The 20,502-nt window shown below is 45.3% G+C and overlaps 1 protein-coding gene across 3 annotated transcripts in view; it reads left to right on the top strand.

Annotated features, from left to right (window-relative positions):
• Nucleotides 1–1,050: 1,050 nt before the first annotated feature.
• FAM222B (family with sequence similarity 222 member B) overlaps nucleotides 1,051–20,502 on the top strand; it is a 100,970-nt gene continuing 81,518 nt past the window's right edge. For all 3 annotated transcript variants that reach the window (XM_069944480.1, XM_069944474.1, XM_069944475.1), the window contains exon 1: nucleotides 1,051–1,224. The gene's annotated coding sequence lies outside the window, so the exon portion shown is untranslated. The remainder of the gene's footprint in view (nucleotides 1,225–20,502) is intronic.

Consider the following 20,502-nt stretch of genomic DNA (forward strand, 5'->3'; position numbering starts at 1 on the left):
ACCATACCGGTGTCTTCTTATAGGGCAAAGGTGCCTTGGGGCCCAGTGCTGCCACTACCTCTGCACCACCTATAGTTATACCCCACTGATGAAGCTGTGAGGATGCAGACAGTCTCAATGCTGGGAACTTCTCTGTGGTGGAGGTCCTTGATAATTTGTCTACATTGTCATTGGCAGCAGCTAGTAAAGCTCCTTTACATCTCACCCCCAGTATTCCTACAGTGTAATCTTTTTCATCCCAGCTCAGCTGCCTCCATTCATATGGAACCCTTTCATTATAGCGCCCGGGTCATGTGATCACTGCTGAGAATACCAGAAAATGATATGCTTTTATGTGTAACACCCTATCCCAGTACCCATCTACAATCTAACAGTTGTTGTGTGGCTGTGGGGTGTATCCTGACTGCTAAATCCTGTTACAGAGAACCAATACTGTGCTGTACTGTGCAGCTCCCCTAGAAAACCAAGAGCTGCGGTGCGGGAGAGGGATGGCAACTAGTCATCTGGGTGGGGAAGTCTGTGACTAGTCGCAGCTTTCTGCCGCTCACCGCGCTCTGTGGGGATGATTGACAGGCAGAGGCCACTAACAGTCTGACAGCAGATAGGTGCACTGTGTGTGCTGGGTATGACCTTTAACCTCAGTAATCTGTGTGCTGTGGAGACATAGAGACAGCCGCCGTAGGGTTGTATATTGGGGTATAGAGCACTTATGACAATAGAGGTGATTGACTGTTGTCGCCCATAGCAACCGACCACAGCAATACTTTAATTGTTAGAGCCACATAAAGGATTACAGCTGTGACTGGTTGCTATGGGCAATGATGACAATCTGTCCTGTCCTCTGAGGGGCCTTCTCTACAGTACTATGTTTTTTTTTCTTTTTTCAATATAAAATTTTTTATTAAATTTTAATTGTCCCAAAAATTATAATTTGATCAGTCCTGCAGTCCCACGTGCGACATAATACTTCCACATCAGGCGCACGGCTGAGACAATTGTGCGCAGTGACGTCACGAGGCTCTCCGGCATGCACCATGTACAGTACTCGGAGCCGTACACCACACCGCATTGTCTCGCCGCCCTCTTCTACTATGGAGTTCCCTGACAGCGCACGTGTGTGGAGCGCTGACGTCACTTCCGGTGTGTGATCCCGGCCGGAGCCCGGCCCTGCACTGTGTACTGGGGAATCATCCTCTTCATGGTTCCGCCGCCGAGGACTCCCGGGTAAGTTGCTGACAGCCGCTGCTCCCGTTCTCCCTCCCGGTACCGCTCATAGACGTAGCTGCTGTAGTGACAGGAGTATATAGCAGCGCTGTATATAGCACCTATAGCTGGGATCCATAGGGGCTGCGCTGCCGTATAGTGAGGGTCTCTGGGTTCATTGTATAAGGGTGTGCATAGCAGCGGGTCCCGGCCATTACTGCTGCTGGATGGAGCAAGGTCATGATGAATGGGATCTGCAGAGAGCTCCCCAGCCCCGTGCACCTGTCACAGCAGCAGCAGCAGCCTCCCCATCCGCAGTGCCTGCCGCCATCCATCACCCTGACACCTCACTCACCTACAGCCCTGCACTTCTTACTGCACCGGATGGGGCTGCACCACAGCGGCAGATTGTACCATAAGTGTCATGTTATTAATGGGGCAGAAATGTCATGGATGGTGCACCGCATAGCCACTATGTCACTGCTACACCGTGCACCGCATAGTCACTATGTCACTGCTACACCGTGCACCGCATAGCCACTATGTCACTGCTACACCGTGCTCCGCATAGCCACTATGTCACTGCCACACCGTGCTCCGCATAGCCACTATGTCACTGCTACACCGTGCACCGCATAGCCACTATGTCACTGCTACACCGTGCACACCGCATAGCCACTATGTCACTGCTACACCGTGCACCGCATAGCCACTATGTCACTGCTACACCGTGCTCCGCATAGCCACTATGTCACTGCCACACCGTGCTCCGCATAGCCACTATGTCACTGCTACACCGTGCACCGCATAGCCACTATGTCACTGCTACACCGTGCACCGCATACCCACTATGTCACTGCTACACCGTGCACCGCATAGCCACTATGTCACTGCTACACCGTGCACCGCATAGCCACTATGTCACTGCTACACCGTGCTCCGCATAGCCACTATGTCACTGCCACACCGTGCACCGCATAGCCACTATGTCACTGCTAGACCGTGCACCGCATAGCCACTATGTCACTGCTAGACCGTGCACCGCATAGCCACTATGTCACTGCTAGACCGTGCACCGCATAGCCACTGTCACTGCTAGACCGTGCACCGCATAGCCACTATGTCACTGCTAGACCGTGCACCGCATAGCCACTATGTCACTGCTAGACCGTGCACCGCATAGCCACTATGTCACTGCTAGATCGTGCACCGCATAGCCACTATGTCACTGCTAGACCGTGCACCGCATAGCCACTATGTCACTGCTAGATCGTGCACCGCATAGCCACTATGTCACTGCTAGACCGTGCACCGCATCGCCACTATGTCACTGCTAGACCGTGCACCGCATCGCCACTATGTCACTGCTAGACCGTGCACCGCATCGCCACTATGTCACTGCTAGACCGTGCACCGCATCGCCACTATGTCACTGCTAGACCGTGCACCGCATCGCCACTATGTCACTGCTAGACCGTGCACCGCATAGCCACTATGTCACTGCTACACCGTGCACCGCATAGCCACTATGTCACTGCTACACCGTGCACCGCATAGCCACTATGTCACTGCTACACCGTGCACCGCATAGCCACTATGTCACTGCTACACCGTGCACCGCATAGCCACTATGTCACTGCTACACCGTGCACCGCATAGCCACTATGTCACTGCTACACCGTGCACCGCATAGCCACTATGTCACTGCTACACCGTGCACCGCATAGCCACTATGTCACTGCTACACCGTGCACCGCATAGCCACTATGTCACTGCTACACCGTGCACCGCATAGCCACTATGTCACTGCTACACCGTGCACCGCATAGCCACTATGTCACTGCTACACCGTGCACCGCATAGCCACTATGTCACTGCTACACCGTGCACCGCATAGCCACTATGTCACTGCTACACCGTGCACCGCATAGCCACTATGTCACTGCTACACCGTGCACCGCATAGCCACTATGTCACTGCTACACCGTGCACCGCATAGCCACTATGTCACTGCTACACCGTGCACCGCATAGCCACTATGTCACTGCTACACCGTGCACCGCATAGCCACTATGTCACTGCTACACCGTGCACCGCATAGCCACTATGTCACTGCTACACCGTGCACCGCATAGCCACTATGTCACTGCTACACCGTGCACCGCATAGCCACTATGTCACTGCCACACCGTGCACCGCATAGCCACTATGTCACTGCTACACCGTGCACCGCATAGCCACTATGTCACTGCTACACCGTGCACCGCATAGCCACTATGTCACTGCCACACCGTGCACCGCATAGCCACTATGTCACTGCCACACCGTGCACCGCATAGCCACTATGTCACTGCCACACCGTGCACCGCATAGCCACTATGTCACTGCCACACCGTGCACCGCATAGCCACTATGTCACTGCCACACCGTGCACCGCATAGCCACTATGTCACTGCCACACCGTGCACCGCATAGCCACTATGTCACTGCCACACCGTGCACCGCATAGCCACTATGTCACTGCCACACCGTGCACCGCATAGCCACTATGTCACTGCCACACCGTGCACCGCATAGCCACTATGTCACTGCCACACCGTGCACCGCATAGCCACTATGTCACTGCCACACCGTGCACCGCATAGCCACTATGTCACTGCCACACCGTGCACCGCATAGCCACTATGTCACTGCCACACCGTGCACCGCATAGCCACTATGTCACTGCCACACCGTGCACCGCATAGCCACTATGTCACTGCCACACCGTGCACCGCATAGCCACTATGTCACTGCCACACCGTGCACCGCATAGCCACTATGTCACTGCCACACCGTGCACCGCATAGCCACTATGTCACTGCCACACCGTGCACCGCATAGCCACTATGTCACTGCCACACCGTGCACCGCATAGCCACTATGTCACTGCCACACCGTGCACCGCATAGCCACTATGTCACTGCCACACCTTGCACCGCATAGCCACTATGTCACTGCCACACCGTGCTCCGCATAGCCACTGTCACTGCCACACCTTGCACCGCATAGCCACTATGTCACTGCCACACCGTGCACCGCATAGCCACTATGTCACTGCCACACCGTGCACCGCATAGCCACTATGTCACTGCCACACCGTGCACCGCATAGCCACTATGTCACTGCCACACCGTGCACCGCATAGCCACTATGTCACTGCCACACCGTGCGCACCGCATAGCCACTATGTCACTGCCACACCGTGCACCGCATAGCCACTATGTCACTGCCACACCGTGCACCGCATAGCCACTATGTCACTGCCACACCGTGCACTAGATGGCCACTATGTCACTGCCACACTGTGCCATGCTGGTTATAGTGGTTCCTGGGTCATACCCCTGTCTGTCTTGGATAGGACATCAGTTTGTGCTGCAATGCCGGACATATATCCAATGGACAAGTGTGGTGTTTCTGGAAGAAAGCAGCCATATGCCAACCATATTGATCTGATGTATTTATATGATATAACATTTCTATCATTAGAGTAGGCTTTAAATGTCTCATAGCTAGGGGCTAGGGTCCCCTCCTCTTAGTGTAAGTGCTAGAGAGTAGTCAATGAGAATCAAGTGAACATCTTTTTATACTTGCATGATTGTGTGGCTAATTCATATAGACTTTAGAAGCACTCCAGGATTATTTTTTGCCTTAGGGTGGGTTTACACTACGGAATTCTCGCGGATAAACGTGGAATTCCGTCGGCTGTCTGCACTCACGGCCGCGCACCTTTCCACCGGCTCCATAGACACCATTATGTGGGCCGGCGTATTCCGCGATCCGCTGAAAGAAGTGACATGTCACTTCTTTTGGTGGATAGCGGAATACGCCGGCCCGTAGAATGGTGTCTATGGAGCCGGTGGAAAGGCCCGCGGACAGACAGCGGAATTCTGCGGATATTATCCGCGAGAATTCCTCAGTATGAACCCACCCTTAGGCTGGGTTCACACATACCAGAATCGCAGTGCGTCTGCTCTCCGCTCAAAGAATGAACATGTTCATACTTTGAGCAGAGGCGCAAGAGAAATCCCATTGAAGCAATAGGACAGAAAGAATAACAAGCGGAATATGCCGCACAGACGCCACCCGTAACTTCCGCCACTTTTAGAGTGCCTTTACACAGACAGATTATTTAACACATTTTTGAAGCTAAAGCCAGGAACCGAAAGAAAAGACTGAAGTTTCTTCTCTTTTCAAATGCATTCCTGGCTTTGGCTTTAAAAATCTGTCAGATAAATCTGTCTGTGTAAAGGCACCCTTATATAGTGCAGCACAGGCTATAAGAGAATAATGGAGAGGTTCTTGTGTATGCCTTATGCTTCCCTCTTTTAGCTGATGTGGCAGACAGGAGTTTTCAGCCATAGGCTCAGCTGAAATGATCTTCTGATGCTGCCTACATTTCCCATGATGCCTCTGGCCCTGCAGACAGGGATGGGCTCTCACCAGTGCAGTTATTCCGATCAGGCTGCGGTTTTCCATGCAGTAAACTGACCTACAATCACAGCTGAGGCGTTTTGTGAAGTCTTCAGGCCGTGTTCGCACGTTGGACCTTTTTTTGGTGTTTTTGCTCCAAGTGATGCATTTTTACCCCAAGTTGTGAAAACAACCTCAGGGGAGGTGTATAAGTAATGTGTATCATAATCCCATAGAGATAGCAGCAGCATACACATAGAGCTGGGTGTGGTGTGGAGGGGTCTGTGAGCTGTCAGCAGAGATCTAACAGGTGATGTCATCCTGTAGTTTACAGGAAGTCAGCTGACCCAGGACAGACCATTTCATCTGAAACATTAAACACTGTCATTTTCTGTGGGTCAGGTTGCTGTTCACAAGACCCATTTACAGTAAGGAAATGCATGGATGCAGCTGTGCTGGAGTGAACCAGATGGCACTGCAGAACTAGAGAACTAGTGATGCTGAGTGTATTTGATATAGACAAAAAAATAAAAATGAAAAATCCCAGAAGTGCTTCTGTGCCATGTTGCTGTGCCATGTTGCTATGCCACATGCTCTTCACACACAGTTTGGTAAGGAGAGATGCAACTTGGGCCAATGGTTAGTGGCTGCACGAACTGTCGATAAATTGTGTGGCCAGAAGTGCTTTTGGGTATTCGCGGAGGGCAGCTCCTGTGGACTCACCCTAGGGGTATGTTCCCTTTGCAGAATATGCATGAAAATATCAAGCGGATGACCGTGGCCATGGCCTCCTTGCTAGAGTGAACCACAGTGTCTTCAGTGTTGCAGTAATGGATGTCTACAGAGGAGCCCCGCCGCATGTCAGGGTCAGGAAGAAGAAGCACACTCTGTCTTTAGGTTTCCTGAAAAATATTGAATCCTTTCTTTGCCAAAATCCTGAGTAATAGAAGTGCCAAGAACTAATTAAGAGGAATTAGAGAGCCGGCTGTGTGTAGAGGCGGCCGGGATCAATGCGGGCTGTGCACATTGCAGTGCCTGTGCTGTATCATGCCGCAGTCCAGTGTATGAATAAACATCACATACCCCCCTGTACTTATGAAAATCACATTATGACAGGATGGATCCTGGCTCTCCGCTCACACCCTACACTCAATAAGAAGCTGTCAGGGGGAATAGATTTACAGCCAGGCCGGCTATGTGCACTCTTGGGCTGGTCAGGACTTCTCTATACCTTACCTTATTAGCCACCATTATACAATGAAGCTTAATGGAGGTTATTATCATTATTATATTATATAGAAAAGTCACATTCTTGCACAATACACAGAAAATATATTTTGTAGTCTACTACAATCCCTTTAGTGCCCCTTGCACATGTCAAGTGAACAAGTATAGCAGAAGTATTTGCACGTTTTCTCTATTTGGACTCATTTTTGCATTGGTATTAAAGGTGAAAGGGCCGGTCAGACTTGCAGCTTAAATTTGGACCCAAACATGACATTTGAGCTTGGAAGGAAAACGTGATTTTACAGCTTTGCAAACAGCCATCAGCTAAAAGACTGCCATCAAATGTTTTATCTGTCAGCTGCAGTTTTGAGCATGAGCTAGGGATGATAGATTCCTTTTAGAAAGTATAAGGGTGCATTCTCACATACAGGATCTGCAGCAGATTTGATGCTGTGTTCAGTTAATTAGATCAGATGTGCTGCGGATTCGCAGCAGAAAATCCGCTGCAATGCGGTGTGTGTGAAGCTACCCTTAAGGAATAAAAAAATATATATTTTTATATAAAGTATAAAATAATTAACTGACAATTCTAACTCGGATTTTCAAAATCTACCTGTTTGCAAAAAAAATTTGAGATGTCATAGAGACATGTCAAAAGTTTTGATCGTTCCGGGTCTTGGTTTTTAGTTGCTTTTGCACTGTACTTAAAGGGGTAGCGCGGTGTTAGAAAATTATTCACTAAGGATCCATTTACACAGAAAGATTATCTGACAGATTATCTGCCAAAGATTTGAAGCCAAAGCCAGTAATGGACTATAAACAGAGATCAGGTCATAAAGAAAAGCCTGAGATTTCTCCTAGTTTCAAATCCATTCCTGGCTTTGGCTTCAAATCTTTGGCAGATAATCTGTCAGATAATCTTTCTGTGTAAATGGACCCTAAATAACACACATTACAAAGTTATGCTACAGATTGGGCGAGGGGTTTCAAGCGGAATCTGCGCTGTGGATTCCACTTGATATTCTGCCTGTCCCATTGGTTAAATGGGATTTCTCAAGCACAGTCTACCATCTGCCCAAAGAATTGTCAATTCCTCGCCTGTTCCGTAGTGTGCACAAACTCTTATGCATCATATGCCTTGGTGCGTTGTTGACTTCTATGGGACTTTATGCCTTTGTCCCTCTTTGTTGCTATTTTGATTGTGCGCCCTTCACTTGAGCTGTCGTTCATCTTTATGACAGCCTGATGGTTTTTCCCTATTATACTGCAGATAGGATTATACTTGAGGTGACTGATTACTCTATCCGGTCACGGGTTTCGTACCTCCCAAAAACAGATAAATTCAGCACGGTACCAAAAGCTGTGAGAGACACAAACACTCCAGACACTTTCCCTGTCACCAAACAACCACCTGACCCCCATTCTTCACAGCGCATCAGTGACATGTCCATTAATTTGCAGTCTGTAAACAGTAATTTCACACTTTCTTTCTATTTTTATCATAGTATGTGCGAGCAAGAATCTACGGTACAACCATTTTTCGCTCAAATCAGCAATAGACCAGAATAGGCTGAAAAGTAGACAAAAAGTATATATGGATATTGCATCTTGAAGTGACTCATATTATCTGTTACAGAAATAGGATACCTGAAGCGCCAACTCATACAGTTTTCTCTGTTACTAAAATGTTTTTGTATTTTTTTTTTTTTTTTTTTACTTTTTAATCTGATAAATTAAGATGTAAATGCTCCAAAAAGTCATTTTAGGAATATAGCTTTTGCTCTAGAACTTTCTGGTATATGGTATTTGAACGTACCCTGAGATCCCAACTGTGGGTTGGTCCACTGTTACTAGCCTGACCATGTTTCTGACCAACAGACCTGCAGTAAAGCCAGGACTTGCAGCCATAGTTTAGACACATATACACCGCAGTAATATGCCCCTGCATAGGCGGCCTTAGGGTGCATTTAGCCACAGCAGTGTGGAACGTTCATTGTGGATTTTACCCCTTCAGTATTTAGCATTGAAATTGACAATGCAAGTACACCATGGAATCATAGTGGATTTGCAGCATAAAAAATCCGCCTTATCTAGACTCTTCTAAGACTGGGATTTTAGTTGAAGTGTGGTCAGTATTTTTTGTCAAGAACAGGAGTCTGTCCAAAAGGTAGAAAAAAGTTCATATCTTTACATATACTATAGTTTTCTTCTGTGTTGGTCCCAATCCTGGATTTGGCTAAATTTACTGATCAAAGTAAGGAGCCAAATAGTACATGGCATTATAAGAGACAGATTCCCAGCAGGTCGCAATAATTAAATTAGGAGAAAAAAGATTGCGGGCACTCACAACTTTCCGTGCTCACTTTATTCCACATGAAGTTAACAACAAAATCAGCAGATAAAATTCATGTTGTACGCTGATGCCAAACACTCGTTTAATTTTATTATTATTTTATTTTATTTAATTATTGCATATGTACTACCAAGTGGTCTCATATGAGGAGCACCTCCAGGTTGCATAGATCCACATAGTCCTGTCTTGCACCCGTACTGGAAGCCTATTAACTAGGTAGTGCCGGTGAACTTGTTCTGTTTTGGATTCCCAGCAGGCCCTTGCTGTGGACTTGCAGATCCTCCATACGCTTTTGTAAGATCTTGTATCTGCCCTGTATCTTTAAGTAACCTGTCCTCAGGTCCAGCAATTGACCTTGTTCCTCAATTTCATACACAGATACAGAGTACCTGTTTAACGGATACATAGAGTATGGATTCATAATAGGTCTATATTCACATCACATTTCAGAGCCATGTTTCAGGTACCCATACTTACTATCTAGACCAGATAAAGTATACTAGTAAACAAGTTTGTTCCATTTCTCCAATGTTTAATTCTTATTTTCTTTGCAGAAATTGACTAAATTCCTAGTCTACTAAAAAGTGTTGCATAACAAATAGACAGAACTTGGTCGCTAGTAGACTACGTTCATTCTATTACAGTGAATAGGCATACGCTTACCTCAGAATGCCTTTGAGCCAGTATCCCATTGTATAACTTGGGTCCTGAAATGCGATGTAACTGGGGACATGGGGCCCAAAGTACACAGAGTAATTATGGGACTAACAGACTGATATCCCCCTGTCTAAGGCCCAGCCATCAGCAAACACTCATGCTTCAACTGATTAATTTTAAAAATCCTCTTTTGTTAGCTGCACATCTCCCCGTGTAAAAGATTCAGCTGATGAATCATCACACCAAAGGGTCGCATGAACAATCCAGCTTGTGCCCCAATAGTTGAGCCTTGTAATCTATGAGAGTGTTGAACCATCTAATAGGACCCTTAGGTTCACTTCCATAGAAGAGAATAGAAAATCACAGTCAAGGATCTTATTCCCTTCTGCAGTATGGCAGTAATGTGAGTGACTGCTGAGTAACCATTACATGCCGGTATCACATTTGCATTGCACATGTTGTGTGACTCATCACATTCCCATTACTGTTATGTCTGACGTTACTATAACGCCTAAGACTACAGAGGTTGTCTGACGTTACCGGCTATGTGTTACAGCCATGACTGCTCTTGTGATAAAAGATTAGCCCACTTATCAATGGATTAATAATGCATTCCCCCTCAGGGTCCCCTCCTGAATGCCTGCAGGCCTTTACATTGCGCAGTTTATTCTGTACGGTGGTCACATGACGCCTGTGGCTAATAGATTCGGCGCTCTATGAGAACGAGAGGACGACCGGGGGGGAAGAATTGTAAATCACACAGAATGTAAAACAGTATCGAACATCATCTTCTCAGGCGTTGCCGCCTGTTCTGGGAATTGGACGCTGTGTATGAGCGTCAGCCACCTAGCAATCATCTTAATAAACTGCATTGTAATGTATACTCCACAAGAGCCAATGAACCTAAACCAAACTTGTCCTGTTATGGAGACCGACCATAGACCTAACAAGGTGCACCTCAGTCATTCCCCTATATTTCTAGCCTAACCGGCATAATGAGAATCAGCATATCGATTGGTTCTATCTGATTTGGCGAGGAGATATTGGGCCTGTTTACTGAATGTGAATTCATTAGCCTGAGCTGAGTTTTCTCTGCAGTATGAAACAAAGAAGGTACCTTTCAGCGAGAGGGAGAGAGATTTCAGACAGCCACATGTTGTGAAGTTTTATTGCACACTCCGGAGAAGTCAATAAATAATCACAATCTCTATTTAAAAGCATACGTGTGGAACAGTTAGGAGCTGGCGGGGGAGCCGAGACTTCTAACCGAAGGAATTTATGAAGGAAAACCTGCTATGCCAAACACTTGCATTAATCTCTGAGAAACCTCTACTGTTACTGTAGCTGAGAGTTAGCAGACTGCTGGGGTACAGGAGCTGGCTCTGGCATCTTAAAGGAATCTTCCAGTAGTTCTGAGCCCTCAGAACCTCTGACACCTGGATATTAGGCTAAGTTTACACAACGTGTAAATTCATTAAACAAAGGTCGTAGTTGCAGTTTTGCAACCACGGATGTTACTTAATGAATTTGCAGATCGCTTTAATTGCTATGGAATCCTGGCTGGAGTGTATACACTCTGGCCGGGATTCCATATGGCCACACAAAAGTGACAGTGAAGACAATGTAAAGTGCGGTCAGGCTGTACTTTACATTGTCGGCTATGGTGATTTGGAAGGTGGACACACCAGAATGTGCTAACATTCCAAATCAAAAGACGTGAATTTCATCCTGCTGGTACAGCAGTACCGGACAGGATGAACTTCACAGACACGGCTGTATTACAGGATGGCCTCTGTGATGAAGTGTGTGTGAACCCGGCCTTAAAGTTTAACTATCATTTGTAAAAACTTCTAAAATGTCATAGCAACATGTTCCCTATCGGTGGGGGTCCAGTTGCTGAGAACCCTGACGATCACTAGAATGAAGAGGCTCAGCACCCGGACCCCTGATCGATACATGCTTCTGACATATTGCTATGACATGTCAGAAGTTTTTACAAATGATAGTTACACGGTTACATAGATTTAATTTTGAAATCTACCCCAGCTCAGAGCTGGCGTAGGTTTCAGTATAATTTTTCCACCAGAAAAATGATAAATGTGGAGCACGCAAAGGCCGCACCCCTGTGATGCCCCCTCTCCGTCCCACTGGTGAAGGGGGTGCAGATAGGGCCGATGCGAAAAAAATATTTGCAAAAATACCATTCGCGAATATTTTTACGCCAATCAGCCCTATCTGTGCCTAAAAAAGGCATTTTCGCCTTTTCATACATGTCCCCCATAGCTTTTCTGTGTTTTCAGTCCACTCCTGGTTTGGTTTGAAAAATACTGAGCAAAAATACTGTGTGGGAACAAAGCCTTATGCCGCATGTTATGCTTTGGGTAAACCACAGAATGCTCTCGTGTAATTTCTATCTCTGTCACTAGTGTTATGTGTGGTTGCTGTGGTAAAGTATTATGATAAAAAACACCAATAGACCTGACATACATAACGGTTTATGTCGACTTGTAACATAGATGAGACGTTGGTATATTTTGCAGTAGTGGCAGCGGACGTTTTGTGCCAGCAGGATTTTATCACCGACATGGCGGCACAAGTGCTTCTGACACATAATTGCTGCAAACTTTGTAATTGAGAGGCATTGTATTAAGTAACGTAATTATACATGGCTGTGGCGGAGTTATGAGCCGGCGGTCTGCAGTCATTACGGAGCCCGGTGATCCATCATACTGCTTCTGCTGCATTGTGCCTTATTGTTATTGGCGCTCGGCTCTGTCATTCTATCAGGCCTCTCGCTATTCTGACATATAACATGTCAAGTGTAATTTCTGAATAAATAATCGACTTGTTATCAGTGCACGGCGCATTGTGTTTACCGGGGCAGGAATAACTTACCTTTAATGTGGGAATTTTATGCCTCTCACAATGTGAAATTGTAAAATGCAGCAAGTTTAGGCTTGGGAGAAATACGGCTACAATAATAATGAATAATAATAATAATAAGGGTGCCTTCACACCTACCGTATCGCAGTAGAAAATCCGCTGCGGATCCGCAGCAGATTTAACTAAATGAATGAACACAACATCAAATCCGCACGTATCCGCAGCGGATTTGACAGTGCGTATTTAATGCTGTGTTCATTCATTTAGTTAAATCTGCTGCGGATCCGCAGCGGATTTTCTACTGTGATACGGTAGGTGTGAAGGCACCCTAATAATGAAACAGTGCTCATAAGCCGGCTGTACTGCACAAATGGAAAATGTAGCAATGCTTGGAAATAAAGGCGGATGTTCTCAGCCCCTAACTATCACTTGTAAGGTGGTCCTGCGGTGGGTCAAACTGTTCACATTACCCCTTCTTAAAGGTGCAGGCACATATACTGTGCATGGAAGAAAATCCACAGCATTCACAATAGTGCCAATATGGAGGGGACTTGGATGGTGATGGAATATTCACCCACCAAGGTATCTTTAGAAATATCTGAATGTATAATCAGCAAACCTATATGTGTCCTAATTTTCCTCCTGTTATTCAGATAAGACTTATAGACGGAGATTTATCAAACATGGTGTAAAGTGAAACTGGCTCAGTTGCCCCTAGCAACCAATCAGATTCCACCTTCCATTCCTCACAGACTCTTTGGGAAATAAAAGGTGGAATCTGATTGGTTGCTAGGGGCAACTGAGCCAGTTTCACTTTACACCATGGTTGATAAATCTCCCCCTTAGACTCTACTGTTCATTTATAGTCACCTTTTTATTGGATAATAATTGATGTTACTACTTGCTTGCAAAAACAGCGCTAGCCCTGTCCTCAAGTTGTTTATGGTATTACAGTTCATCTCCATTTACTTTGATAAAACTTAGCTGCAAAACCCACACCCAAATTGAGCATAGGAAAGCTGCTGTTTCTGGGAGAAAGTACGCCATCTCCAAGCTATTGCATTGCTGCTGCTCCAATCTTTCGGAGGATATTAGACCTTACCTAATAGCACATTTTATGTTCCTCACTCCTGTGTTCAGGACTTACCATGTACAGCAGTTCTTATGGTTTTACATTTTTCAGGTCTCTATATATACCACCCTTTATTGATGTCCGTGAGATTGCAGTAAACTGGATATGTAGAGGAATTGGCCATTCAGGGCATTTTTACACCTTCTCAGATTACTGCAGTCCTGTGACCGTGGCTGCTGTCACATAATAACTAGAGAGCACAGTAAGTTATGGCTGTCCTGTGGATGAAGGTTGTTCTGCTTCCTTCCGCCAGGTCAGTGCTTTGTCATAGCCTACAGTGCTTTGTACAGGTCAGCTGCAGTGCTTTGTCATAGCCTACCCAGGGACATAAACATTAATCCCATGATTGCTGAACACAAGGACATAGAGAACTGGGAGTGGGAGAATAAAAGGGGTGCCGAATGTTGTTTCTGCTCAAGGGCACAACCACAGTTATAGATGGACTAGTAGTAGCCAGGGGCCTCACACATAAGCTGGAAGTTGTCTGGAGTCCTACTGCATGGTTCATACATTTTACATTTCCTTCAGGACATCCAGCAGCTGATAAGTATGGGAAGAGTTGAGGCTTTTAAATAGAAGTAAATTACCAATCTATATGACTTTATGAAACCAGTTGATTTGAAAGAAAAAGATTTTCGCTGGACAACCCCTTTAGTGTGTATCAGCACTAGCTGCTTAATAATTCACTGCATGTAGCTCCCATTTTTATTACATAAACAGAATTATCCTTAATGGCTACAAACTAAACCAGCAGTAGGAAAAAGGAAGGCAACCGTGGGTGTTAAATGTCTGATTGCTGGAGGTCTCACCAGTGAAGCCCCCACAATCACTGGAATGGAGACTTTAAGTATATTGGAGTGCTGGTTGTGCTTGGGCCCTGATTCTACCATCAGAACCTATGGGATGGTATAAGCTGGGGACATCACTGGGTTGTTGGTTTTGGCTCCAGAGACGATGAATGGCAATGCCAGGAACATGCGTGACCGCCACTCCTTCACACCCCCTCCTCACTGGGGTCATGCAGTAGGACGCTACGTTAGACATCCACTCCATTCCATTTATTATAGGGGGCATCAGCAATCAGATATTTATAATCTAACCTGTTGGTGTAATTCATGTTTATAAAGGGAAAAAACGGGTCCTGGACGTTTCTCTGGAATCTTACCCCTGGGTCTACGCCTAGAGGGCTGTGCCCTTTGTATACTATACAGATTCTACATGTAACATGCAGTGTCATTGCACTTCCACTCCAGCAGTGCGGGGTAGCCTTTTGGGCCTATAGGTGTAAGGAAAAGGTACATTAGGAGCCTTTTGCCCAACAGGAATAATAGTATCAACCATTTACAGGTTTATTATTCATAAAAAGTCATTACTGTTCGTAGGTCACTTCAATGATTCATTTATTCCAAGTTCCCGCATTCCTATCAAGGTTATTTTTACCCAGAAGTTTGAAGCTCTTGAATCCCGTGTCATAGCTATATTACATGTGACCTTAAAGGGAAGGTACATTTTTATTTATTTATTTTTTAATACCTAGACGCATCTAATATAAAGTGAAGCAGCTATACAAATATCCTTAAAGTTGTTTACTGGGACTACTGATGGCCTAGAATGGCCCTTTAATAGAAAATGACCTTAGGTTTGGGGGCCACAGAACCTAAGGAGAGCCAAGTGTTTGCCTGTTAACAGATCACAGTGAGTAGTCTGAGCCTGCAGCCATATTCCTTCCTTCTGTCTCCTTTCTTATGTACAGTCGGAAGGTTAAAAGCAATAGGGGACAGATGGATATAAACATAACCACAGGGGCGGACAAAGTTACTTTGTTTTTTAGATTAGATTCATTAGAGCAATAAATAGTTTGGCTGTACAGCATCTATACTCACTATAAGCCATAGCCCCCACTTACAGGTTTTCTATATTTTATTTGTTTATATAGCACTGACACGGCTTATCACTCACATATACATATACGTACAAGTGCTTACTAAGGCAGACGTGTCAGGAGAGGTTTCAGGTCCAATATAGAAGGGCTGCACTGGGTAAAGCCTTGGCCCCTGTATAGGGCTGCATGTTGTCACTTACAGGATCCAGTTAGTGAATGCGCAGAACTGTCATCTCTATTTGCTGCAGACACCATTAGATAGGTGTTGGGATTTAAAAGCAAACTACATCTTTCCTGAAGCTCATCCCAATGTCTAGGTGGTTGAGCTGAACTGCTCAAGTGCCATTGCTTACCAAACCACCGGGCTTGCATGTCCCTCCTAGCACCTCCTTGATCGATGTACATAGCCCTGGATGTTAGTCAATGAAGACTAGCAGGTGGGAATGAGAAAGAAGGGCTGCCAGGTTTTGACACTTCAGCAGCTCAACTCTGCCTCCTTGACACTTGGCTGAGAAGTAAAAAAAAAAAATCACATCACACTTTGCTCTTATACCCTAACAGGTACACAATGGTGCCTGCAGTGCTTAGCAGCAAATACAGCTGACAGATTCCCTTTAAAGGGAACCTGTCATCGTTTTTCAATCAGCCCGAGCCACACGTCTTTGAGGTGATAACTCGTGGCTTCTCCTCCACCCTTCCCTTACCTCGGTTTATCAATCCACTCCATTTATAGAGAAGTGGATGGGTAAGCAGAAGTCACTGCAGGCTGTCCTTATGACTTGTAGTTCAGGCAGCATGAAAAGTGATAACAGGTTTAAATGCCTTTTAAATGGACGGATTTTCTATACATTAAGACAATAGATCCAGTATTATTCAGCGGATGGGTTTTGCTCCCACTTCCTTTTCTCCTGACCACTAAGCTTAGTCATGGTTTTCAAGGTCTGGATGTGCATTACGCTAGGAAATTCACAAAGCCTTTTGTCTAGTCGGGCTATAATTCATTTCTACATTTGCTTACGTTACCTCGGCAGCACTTCTGTCTCCAGCATTATTTTACTGTATGCTTAACTTGCATTATTTGCCTTTTTAGCTTACGGTGCTTAGTGACAAAGGTGCACCCCCACACACTCCCTCCACCGCTAACATTTTTCTTCCAGGGTGTCTGCGATTGATTCAGTCTGGCATCAGCTACAAAAAGGTAGCGAGACAGATTCTAACAAAGCATTATATCCACACACAAATGATGCCAGCCGAGAGGCCGACTCTAGGGTGCCCTTCACATCAAGAGACTCTTTCCGAGATGGTTGCAGCTCGGCTTTGTTTCTTACTTCAGAGCCTTACATTTCAGGACCCGGAGTAGTAAACAATAGTTTGCTGTTTTTTTTTTAAGTTGCCTTTTATGTGCACAAAATAAATCAGATTGGTTTCTGTATAATGGAGCACATCATTGATTTTGCAGTGTTATTTAATAAGGTGAATAGCGTGAGTCACAGCACCACATGTACATTAGCTTAGCAAACCTGTATAATAGTGGGCACCACAAAGTCAATGCCAGTGCATTGTTGGAGACAAAGGCACACTGAATGGATAGATAGTTGTGTTTGCCTTCCTTCTTCCCTATGCACACGGTAGGGCTAAGTAGTTCAAGCTTCTACATTAGGGAAATGATGCAGAGAAATACTGTATAAGGTGAGTGGATGAGATTTTTTAGCATAGTAACATAGTTAATAAGGTTGAAAGAAGACAAGAGTACATCAGGTTCAACCTAGGAAAACCCTATTGTGTTGATCCAGGGGGAAGGCAAAAACCCCTATGAGGCAGATGACAACTGCCCCATCACAGGGAGAAAATGCCTTCCCGACTCCAATGGCAATCAGAATAAGCGTTTTGGGTTTTTTCCCTAGACTTTGTCCCCTTCTGTGTATCATGGGTTAAAGGGGTATTCCTCTCAAACATAACTTTTAATATACTGCTGCTTATGGTGAGAAAATAACAAAGACTATTTTTACCTTTCTGTGCTCCCCTAGTGTTCTCCTACTGTATGTTTGGGTCCTGGCAAGGCAATCCCGCCACCACTTCCGAAACACACTTGTCTGTGCGTGACAGCCCACTCAGCCAATGACTGGCCCCGGTGCTCCTTTGTCTCTGCCAGTGATTGGCTGAGAAAGTCATAACCCCCAGACGAGTGCTCACCATGGGCAGCAGTATATTAAAAAATATCAGGTAAGACGAAGGGGAACAGCACCACTGACAGTCTCAGAAACCTGGGCTCAGTATAGGCTCCGGTATAACGCCAACAGTGCGGTGCTCCGTTCAAAGGGAATGCAATATGCAGAGAAAGAAGAAAGTGGGCACTCACCAATCAAGTGCATTTCAGATTCCGTTAACTTCTTACAAAACCGGACCGTATGAAGTGCTGCGGGCTGGAAATATTTGTTGTCAGTCAGTGAGGATGTGCTCCTCACTAACCCCCCCACCCCCTGCACATGTGAAGTTTTGTATGAAATAAACCTGATTTGAGAAACCCTGGATTGGTGAGTGCCCGCTTTCTTCTTTCTATTATTAATATTAAAAGTTATGTTTGAGCAGAATACCCCTTTAAATCCATTGGCAATCCACAGCAATAGCTCTATGTTGTCACAGATATGTGACAGGGGTGAAATAATCCAACCTCTGTAAGTCTGCGTTCATAGAGTGTGTTTACACAAAGAGATTTATCTGACAGATTTTTGAAGCCAAAGCCAGGAACAGACAATACACAGGGAACAGGTCATAAAGGGAAGACTGAGAATTCTACTCTTTTCAAATCCGTTCCTGGCTTTGACTTCCAAAATCTATCAGATAAATCTGTCTTCACAGATGGTGTAAACACACCATTAGGTGCTGAGGAACACGTGGCAGAAACTACGGCCCTGCTCAGGGACCGGGTGTTGTGGGTACCTCCAGTTAGAAAAAGGAGTTTGGCCAGGCCTGAAGCCACAGCCCCGGCAGGAAGACTGCTCCCTTCTGGATGCTGCTTTTGATTAACCCCTGCCACATGCACGCAAATGATTCCCCTGTAGTAGCTACAGCCAGGCCCTGAGCAGTCTCAATTAAAGGAAGAGCGATGGGAAGAGTGGGAGAGAGACCCTGTGGCACCCTGCCCGACCACGCTGCCCTGTAACTACTGCTGTTCCCACTATTACTCCCACTTCTGCCGCTTGTATTACTCTCACTACTGTTACTGCTACTCCCACCAATGCTGCTACTATTTCTCTCACTATGGCTGCTACTATTACTCCCACAACTGTTACTATTACTCCCACTATGGCTGCTACTACTTCTCCGACTATTGCTACTCCCCTCATCTACTATACCTCTTCTACTTCTACTACACCCCTCATAATTAGCAAAAAGATCAAGATTTAAATCAAGAATCATCCATAATCTTAAGAAAAATCTAATTATATTTTATTTTTTGACAATATTACCCAGCCCTGGGCCTATCCTGTGGATACCGCAGCAATATTAGAGCATTGCCAATCCGACTCCGGGTAGCTCCACCAATCCACATTTTGCATTGCGGAATCTGTTGGCGCTATACAAATAAATATTATTCAATATTATTATTATTTTGTATCTTCAGTGTTTATCATCACTCGTTGCTGCCTCTCTATAGTTTTTGAAGTGGGGTTTCAACGCAGTGCAGCTTTGTGATGCAGGTGTGGTCGCTGGTCCAGCATTATCACATTTGTCAGCCCATGAAACTACCTGCTGGCTTCACATGTGTGTGAAGTGATATTCTGCCCGCTGGAGTACTATATTCGGTTTGTCGTCATTTATGCAGCATATCGTCTCTACTTTAGAGATGGGAAATGCATCTAATTCCTACCAGAAATCTGTCCTTTCCCTTAATAAGACATCACCCCCCTTCCTCCGTTGATTCCACAAGTCACTTTCTGCTGATCTCACAGGATTCCTATTGTTATGTATACATAACAGGATGTTTTTATAAGTATAAGAACGTTGATATCTCAATCAGGGTGGTGCCTCGCTGTGAATTTCCTCTAAATATTTACTTTGAAATAATTCTGCTTATACAAAATAAAGGGAATGAGACGTTCAGCGCCGCCAAGTTATTTTGCGTCATGTTCACGGCTTGGTCTTCAGTTGTTAACAGAAGTCAAATATAGAAATATTTTTGGAGATGTTCAACCATTACAGTTTATAGCTGACTGCCATGGGGAGCATTAGCTTTACTATCTGCCCCAATGTCTACATACAATGACTGATGACAAGGACAACTGCAGGACCCCCATAACAGGGACTTCCCTGTGCTGCTGTGTGCTTATGACATTGGCAGCCATGGCATTTAAAGAGAAAGTATCATTAAAAAAATTGCCAATTGTTTAAACCAAGTTTTTATGATAAACATATAGTTTAATGATTTTTGATTATTTATTTATTGTTTCTACTTTTCTTTATTCCCTATCTTTGGGTCATTTTTTCATTCTGACCATTAAGCCTAATGATAAGCTCCTTGTTATAAAAGACAGGACTAGAGTAAAAGATGACACTAGTATACTGATAATACTGGATCCATCCATATACATTAGATGCCTGTCACAGCTCCCCTTTCCCCCCTTACTGCACAGGTCACAGAGCGTGCCTAGAACATTCTCCCATAAAAAAAAACAATTGGGCCACTATAATAATGTACTAAAGATTAAATAA

The sequence above is a fragment of the Dendropsophus ebraccatus genome, chromosome 11 (assembly GCF_027789765.1).
Source record: "Dendropsophus ebraccatus isolate aDenEbr1 chromosome 11, aDenEbr1.pat, whole genome shotgun sequence".
Lineage (NCBI taxonomy): Eukaryota > Metazoa > Chordata > Amphibia > Anura > Hylidae > Dendropsophus > Dendropsophus ebraccatus.